Below are 8,444 nucleotides of genomic sequence, written 5' to 3'. Positions count from 1 at the left end.
TACAAGGACCAATTAGTAACCCCTTTCCAATTAAGCTGGTTCTAATTGGCTTAAGGCCTTCTTTGGCTTCCGTTTCAACTGTGTGTCAAGGAAGTTTATACAAAGCTTTAGAAGGATCTCTTTGAACTTGGGCTTCTTCTCCCATTCATCTGTTCATATTCTTTCTTCAGCCTTTAGGGGTTCTGGGAGCATGGCTAACTCTTCAGCTGGTCTGGGATTTCAGTACCGAATCCTCAGAAGTTCATATTATTCGGCAAGTCCAATACACAATGAGTCTCTTGCTGTCTGGCAAGAAGGGGTTGTCACTGGGTAGAAAGGGTTTCCAGCTGCTGCTGCTGAGGAAACAGCCACAGACTGAGTTGTGCACAGTGGCTCAGGGTTGTTAGAAACACCGTCATGACTGCATGCTGACACTTGAGGCCGATATGATGCACCTCAGTAGTAGCATTTGTGATCTGCAGTGTGGGCCCCATGTCAACAGATCTCTCCCTGAACCTGGGGCTTGTGTTTTCTCAGCTGGGCTGTGAGCAAGCCAGCCAGGCCTGGTGATCTCTGCCTTCCCCAGAGCTGGGGTTAAAGGCAGTACCAGATGCCCAGCTGTATTATGTGGATGCTGGGATCTGAACTCTGCTTCTCATGATGTGTAGCAAGGATTCTTAATGCTGAGCCATCCTTCCAACTTCATCTTTATTTTGCTTATAATTTGCATTTTTGTTTAATCTTTCCTTATACTAAAGGCTACGGTAGTGGTCATAGGTAGTTCGTTTGATTTTCTTAAGGGACAGGCTACAGTAATGGTCACATGGTGCTCATTTCTTCTGTTTTGTTTTGTTTTGTCTTTTCAAGGTCAGTATCCAAACTGAGAATATCAAGATTATTCAAATCCCCTCCTAGATTTCCTATCTTGTTGCTTTTAACCAGTCTCCACCGTGCCCCCCCCCCCCAATCCAGGGACTCACAGTCAAGAGAACTCATTGGTGAGGACCTGGTAGTACAGGACAGCAAGAAGTTAACATGGACCCTTCATTCACAGGACATGTTTGTCTGCTTGAGGTTTTGGAATCCTTAACTACAGCCCTTAGCTCATCTTATGTCTGAACCCTAGGTCAGCCCTTTAGCTTAGCAGTTCTGAGAAGATGCTGTGAAATGGGACTCTTCTTGAGAAAGGACAGCCCCTTTAGGAGGAGGAGCTGAAGGAGCATCGTGTAATTGTGTCTGTCCATGTATGAAGTTAGTTTGGGATAGAGAGGATAAGTTCCAGAAGGTTAAGGATAAGTTAATTATTTGTGTTAGCTTTTGTCAAAGAGGCTTTCAAAAAGGCCACATTTTTCTTACACGTTTTAGCCGAGCATATTAATTGTACAAGACAACAGGTTTCATTGTGACATTTTTATGCATGTATGTCATGTATTTTGGCTATATTCACCCCTATTGCCTACTTACCTCATCGTCCTTCATTCTAGTCCTTATTTTCTAATGGTCCCAGTTTTATTTTATCTTTCTGCTAAGTTTTGCATATGAGAGAAAATGGGCAAACTATAGAAAACTATCTGAGTCTGGCTCATTTTGCTGAACGTGATCTCCAGTTCTCTTCATTTTCCTGAAAACAACCATTTGATTCCTCTTTCTGATTAAGTAATACTTCATTATATATAATATGTATTATAAACATAGCATTTTCTTTATCCATTCATCTATTGGTAGGTACCTTGACTGACTTCATAGTGATTATTATAAATAGTACTGCAATGAACATAGGTGTGCAGGTATTTATATAGTATGCTAGCTTTGGTTCTTTGAGCTATGTGCTTATGCATTGTGCTGATTAGTTTTTTTTAACTTTCTCTTTATTCTTTGTGTTTTTCACATCATGCATCTTGATCCCATTCATTTCTCTGTCCCATCGTATCCACCTTCTGCAACACCCCGCCTCCCAGTAAAAAAAAAAAAAATTTAAGAGAAAAAAGGAAAAATCTTATCCTGGAAGCTGTAGTGTGACACAGAGAATTATGCAGTAAACGCTTTTATCTTTACTTGCAAGTGTTTATTGCAAAGAGTCATTGGTCTGGTTCAAGGTCTCTGGTTTCTGCTACACTATCGATGTTGGGCTCTCACTTGGGACTCCTCTTGGATATCCTGTTGTTGCCTTGGGCTGTGGAGATGCAGGACTCTCAGCTACTTCTACCTCCCCATGTCTGCATGCATACCCCCATGCTTCCTGCCATGATGATAATGGACTGAACCTTTGCAACTGTAAGCATGGTCTGACACCCAACCACGAGCACTCTAGACACTCACATAAGCTAGCCAGCATCAGTACTGTCTGGTAGAAATGCAGAATCTCAGACTTACTGAATCAGAAATCAGGAGGTCTTGGATTGGGCCTACCAACATGTGTTTTTCTGTTGTTTAATTTTAATCTTAAATTATTTTTGTGTGTGTGTTCATTGGTGTATGGGGTCCAGATGCCAATGCTGGTCTCTTACTCAGTTGTTCCCCATCATAGTTTTTTAGATACTTGCTAGCCAGCTGGCTTCCTGGATCCACCTGTCTTTGCCTACCCCCACCCCCATTACCCCTTCCATCCCCATCACTATGGTTACAGAAAAACATTGCCATTCTAGGTTCTTACCTGGGTGCTGGGATCTAAACCTGGGTCTTCATATTTGTGCAGCAAGTATGTCATAGATTAAGCCATCTCTCCAATTTGTAAGCAGGCAATTCTATAGCTTTAAACCCACCACTATCTGTATCCAACATGTTTTCATCATCCCCAGCAAAAGAGCTACCTATTCATCAGGTTCACCCTTCCCTCTCCCTTCATCTTCTGGTAGACTTTAGCCTACTTCCCATCTACAGTTTGCCCCTTCTACAAATGCCACATAATACAACAGTGGTCCTTCTTGGTCTGGCTTGTTACACTCAACATCCTTTTCCTAAGGTCCAGTCCTGAGGTGTTGCAGCATATATAAAACCTTCATTCCTTTTCATGGCTGAATGAGAAGCAAACAGCATCTCAGGAGTTGCCCTGGGTGATTCTGATGTGTGCCTGAGTGAGAACTGCTGGCCTGGAGCAATGCCTTTCAGATATTAGCCTACCAAGGCTCCCTTGAGGAGCTTGTTAAAATGCAGCACTGATTCATTAACTGACTTATTAGTTGACTCATTATTGCAGCCCAAGATCTCCCTCTTCTGACAAGAGTCTGAGAACTATGCCTGGATCAGCAGGTAACCACACAAGGGAGGGTCAGCCCCACACAGCGAGGAGGCAGAGGCTGGAGTTTATTTCTGACCTTGTTTATGAACACAACAAGGACAAGTTCCTGAGCCCTAGGGCTTCATCCTTCCCGTTCTGAAGAAGACAGCCATGGACTTCACAGGGTGCTTGGATGGGGGTGAGGCTGGAATCTGAAAGCTTTTTAGGGAGTGCAATGTTAACTATCACAGATATGAAAACAATATGGTGGGTGTCCAGTGGGTGACTTGACTGTGGCTGGGAAGGAGGAATGGGTGTGGTGAGGCTGGCTCCAAGACCCTTATCATGAAGGGGTGTTGGAGTTTTGTCAAAGGCTTTTGCAGTATCTAATGAGATGATTGTGTTTTTTTTTTTTTCTTTCAATTTGTTTATTTGGTGGATTATTTGGTGCATCTCTGGGATGCAGCCTTCTTGATCATGGTGGATGATTCTTTTGATGTGTTCTTGGACTTGGTTTGCCAGTATTTTATTGAGTAGTTTTGCATTAATGTTCATGAATGAAATTGGTCTGTAACTTTTTTTTTTAAGTCTTTGTGTGGTTTATGTCCTCATAAAAAGAATTTGGCAATGTTCCTTCTGTTTCTATTTTGTGGACTAATTTGAAGAGTAGTGGTATTAGCTCTTCTTTGAAAGTCTGGTAGAATTCTATGCTGAAACCATCTGGACCCAGACTTTTCCTTGGTTGAGAGACTTTTAATGACTGCTTTGATTTCCTTAGGGGTTATAGGTCTATTTAAATTGTTTATCTGATCTTGGTTTAGTTTTGGTATGTGGTATCTATCAAGGAATTTGTCCATTTCTTTTAGATTTTTTCCAATTTTGTGGAGTACAGATTTTTTTTCCTCTAAGTCTGTTGTTATGTCCCCCTTTTCATTTCTGGTTTTGTTAATTTGGATATTTTTTTCTCTGCCTTTTAGTTAGTTTGGATAAGGGTTTGTATATCTTGTTTTTCTCAAAGAACCAACTCTGTTTCAGTGATTCTTTGTATTGTTCTTTTTGTTTCTATTTTATTGATTTCAGCCTATAGTTTGATTGTTTCCTGTAGTCTACTCTTCTTGGGTATGTTGCTTATTTTTGTTCTGTATCTTTCAGGTATGCTGTTAGGTCAATAGTGTGAGATTTCTCCAAATTCTTTATGTGAGCACTCAGTACTATGAACTTTCCTCTTAGCACTGCTTTCATAGTGTCCCATAAGTTTGGGTATGTTGTGCATTTATTTTTACTGAATTCTAGGAAGTCTTTAACTTCTTTATTTCTTCCTTGACTCAGTGGTAATTCAGTTGAGAGTTGTTCAGTTTCTATGAGTTTGTAGGCTTTCTGTAGTTTGTGCTGTTGATAAACTCCAACTTTGATCCATGGAGATCTGATAGGATACAGAGGTTTATCTAATTTTCTTATATCTATTGAGATTTGTTTTGTGACCAAGTATGTGGTCTGTTTTGGAGAAGTTCTATGAGGCACTGAGTGTTTGGGTGAAACCTTCTGTAGATGTCTGTTAGGTCCATTTGAGTCGTAATATCTGTTAGTTCTCTTGCTTCTCTGTTAAGTTTCTATCTGACAGACCTGTCCATTGGTGAGAGTGGGGTGTTGAAGTCTCCTAGTATTAATATGTGTGGTTTGATATATGATTTAAGCTTTAGTTACATTTCTTTTACAAATGTAGCTGCCCTTGTATTTGAGGCATAGATGTTCAGAATTGAGACAACATCTTGGTGGATTTGACCTTTGATGAATATGAAATGTCCTTCTCTATCTCTTTTGATTAATTTTGGTTTGAGGTTTATTTTGTTAGATATTAGGATAGCTACACCAGCTTGCTTTATAGGTCTGTTTGGAAAATCTCTTTCTAACCCATTACTCTGAGGTAATATCTGTCTTTGATGTTTTCCTTCTAGTACATTTGGTAGGGAAGGATTTGTGGATAGATATTGATTAACTTTGACTTTGTCAAGAAAAATATTGTTTTCTCCATCTATGGTGACTGGAAGTTTTGCAGGGTATCATAGTTTGGGCTGCTATCTGTGGTCTCTTAAGAGTCTGTAAAACATCTGTCCAGGCCCTTCTGGCTTTAGAGTCGCCATTGAAAAGTCAGTATAATTTTGATAGATATGCCTTTATATGTTACTTGGCCTTTTTCTTTGCAGCTTTTAATATTCTTTCTTTATACTGTTTAGTGTTTTGAGTATTATGTGGCAAGGTGCTGGGAGCTTTTATCATTTATTATAGAAATAGCAATTAATATTCTAGGTATCAACTCCAGAATATTTGCTGCTATGAATTTGGCTATATATAGAATATATACTCAGTGCTTTGTATTCTCAAATAGGCCCCAGAGAAAGGAATTCCTTCTCATGGGGGTGTTAGCAATAAGAACTGCAGCTTCCATATCTCAGGCTATATATCCTTAGTTTTTCCCCTTGATATAGTGCCAAGAAGTCCCATTTAATCAGTTAACAGCATGTGTTGCAAATCAAGTCCCCCTCTGAGACACTGAGGTACCGACTTTTCTCAAGATTTTATCCACCTTCCTGACTTTGAGAGATATGCATGTCCTATTGTCAGAGAGTTGTTAAATGTGCCTGTGGATATAAAAACTAGAAGCCCTGTGGGATCTAGGAGAACTTTTAGAAGGAATTTTTGGGGACTTTTTAGAGGGGACCTCTAGAACATTTTTAGGAGAAACTTTTAGAGAATTTTTAGAAAGAACTCTAGGATAATTTTTAAGGAGAACTTTTGAAAGAGAACTTTAAGAGAGAGTTTATGGAGGGAAGATTATTAGAGAGAACTTTTAAGGAGAAATCTTAAAGAGAGCTTTTGAGAGAGAACTTTTTGGGAAGAACGTTTTCTTGAAGTATAAAGAGCCATGAATGGAATGTGTGTGTGAGCTGGGTTTTTTTCCTTTTTACCCTCAGTTCAGAACTTTTTAGCAAACCCCAATCTGCCTGCTGTAAGCCTCCTGTCTGAGGTGTTCTGTAAGCTTCTTGTACCTTTATAGTATGTCCTTTAGGTTGAAATTTTCTTCTATGATTTTGTTGAATACATTTTTCTGGGCCTTTGACCAGGGATTCTTCTCTTTCTCCTATTCCTATTATTCTTAGGTTTGATCTTTTCATGGTGTCTCAGATTTCTTGGATTTTCTTTGGCAGATTAATCTATTTCCTCTACCCTATTTTCAATACCTGAGATTCTCTTTTCCATCTCTTGTATTCTGTTGGGGATGTTTGTGCCTGTAGTTCATGTTCATTTACCCAGATTTTCTATTTCCTGAGTTTCCTCAATTTGTGTTTTCTTTATTGCTTTCATTTCCATTTTCAGGTCTTGAACAGTTTTATTTGTTTCTGTCAACTGTTTGTTTTTTCCTTGGTTTTCTTGACATTCTTTTTTTGTTTGTTTGTTTGTTTTGTTTTTTTGAGACAGGGTTTCTCTGTGTAGCTTTGGAGCTTATTCTGGCACTCGCTCTAGAGACCAGGCTGGCCTCAAACTCACAAGATCCACCTGCCTCTGCCTCGAGAGTGCTGGGATTAAAGGCATGTGCCACCACCAATGCCTGGCTAAAGAGTCTTGACATTCTTTAAGAGACAGATTTCTTAATTTTTTTTGTTTGTCCTTTGCTCAATTTCCTTAAGGAATTTTTTCATTTCCTCTTTAAGGACTTCTATCATCTTCATAAAATCATTTTTGAGATTGTGTGTGTGTGTGTGTGTGTATGTGTGTGTGTGTGTGTGTGTGTGTGTGTGTGTGTGTGTGTGTATATGTTTCAGCTGTGTTGGAAAGTTCAGGTATTTCTGTTGTAAGATAGCTGGGTTCTGGTGGTGACATATTGCCCTTTCTGTTATTGGTTGTGTTCTTACACTAGCATTTAGGCATCTGAATTTGGTGAAGGCTGCACCAGAGCAATGGGATTCTTCCAGAATTGGGGGCATGGCCCAGCAGTGGTGCTGGTGCTGAGATGGGAGGCTGTGTGCAACAGGACAGGAGGGTTACTCACCAGCTGTGGTTGATGTGGTCTGTGCCTCAGTGGGGCAGAGATGGGCTGGGATGACATGAGTTAGGGGAAGGGTTCCAAGGGACAGATTGCAGGAGTGGTGTAGTTCTTTTGGCAGGCAGGTGACTCATCCATCCTGGCTCAAGGCATTTTTTCTTAATTAGTAATTGATGGGGGAGGGCTCAGCCCATGGTGGGTGGGGCCATCCCTGGGCTGGTGGTCTTAGGTTCTACAAGAAAGAAGGCTGAGCAAGCTATAAGGAAAAAGCCAGTAAGCAGCACTCTCTATGGCCTCTGCATTAATTCCTATCTCCAGGCTCCTGCTCAGTTTGAGTTCCTATCCTGACTTTCTTCAATGATGGACTATGATGTGGAAGTGTAAGTCAAAAAAAACCCTTTCCTCCTTAACTTGTTTTTGATCATGGTGTTTCTTCACAACAATAGAAACCCTAAGATAAGTAGTTATCATTGGAAGATGGTAGAGACACATTTGGTTTCAATTCTCCAGTTTGGCATGCTTGTACTTTCTATAACTTTACACTGGTCTCATCATGTTTGCTAACAGTTAAAAGAAGCAGTACTGTGGAGAATATTGCACTGCAGGAAAATGACTAAACATAGAAAGGTACATTTGTGTATGTGTGTGCGTGCGTGCGTGCGTGCGTGCGTGCGTGCGTGCGTGCGTGCGTGCGTGCGTGCGTGCGTGCGTGCGTGCGTGTGTGTGTGTGTGTGTGTGTGTGTACTTTTTTTCTTTTTCAAATCTTTCTATTGTCATACACAGTACCAGGTTTCTTTATAATATTTTCATACATACTTAATTTTGGCTGATCCCCAATCCCAGGCATCTTCCTGATTGCCTCAAAGATACACATTCTCTCTTGTCTCTTTCTCAGTTGTGATCAAACCCAGGGCCTTATGAAGGCTACATTTTTTATATCTTTTCAATCTTAGAAAACATCAGATTGTGTCTTTTGAATATTCAGGGGTCATCCAAGCTACCTGGAGGCTCTTCCCCCTGGAGAGAGAGAGAGAGCAAGCTGTTCTTGTTGGCAACCTCAAAGCCCTGCCTGTTCCTCCCTTTCTCCTCATTCCTTTGCCCAAGCCAGAAGACTTCCTTGGATGGTACTAAAGGTACCTGCTGTTCTTCTGCCTTAGGGCCTTCACACTAGCTGCACAGTCTTCCATCAGTGATTCTCCCAGATGT

This window comes from Cricetulus griseus, chromosome 3 (assembly GCF_003668045.3).
Source record: "Cricetulus griseus strain 17A/GY chromosome 3, alternate assembly CriGri-PICRH-1.0, whole genome shotgun sequence".
Lineage (NCBI taxonomy): Eukaryota > Metazoa > Chordata > Mammalia > Rodentia > Cricetidae > Cricetulus > Cricetulus griseus.
The sequence above is the reverse complement of the archived record's forward strand: the minus strand, read 5'-3'. Positions refer to the sequence as shown.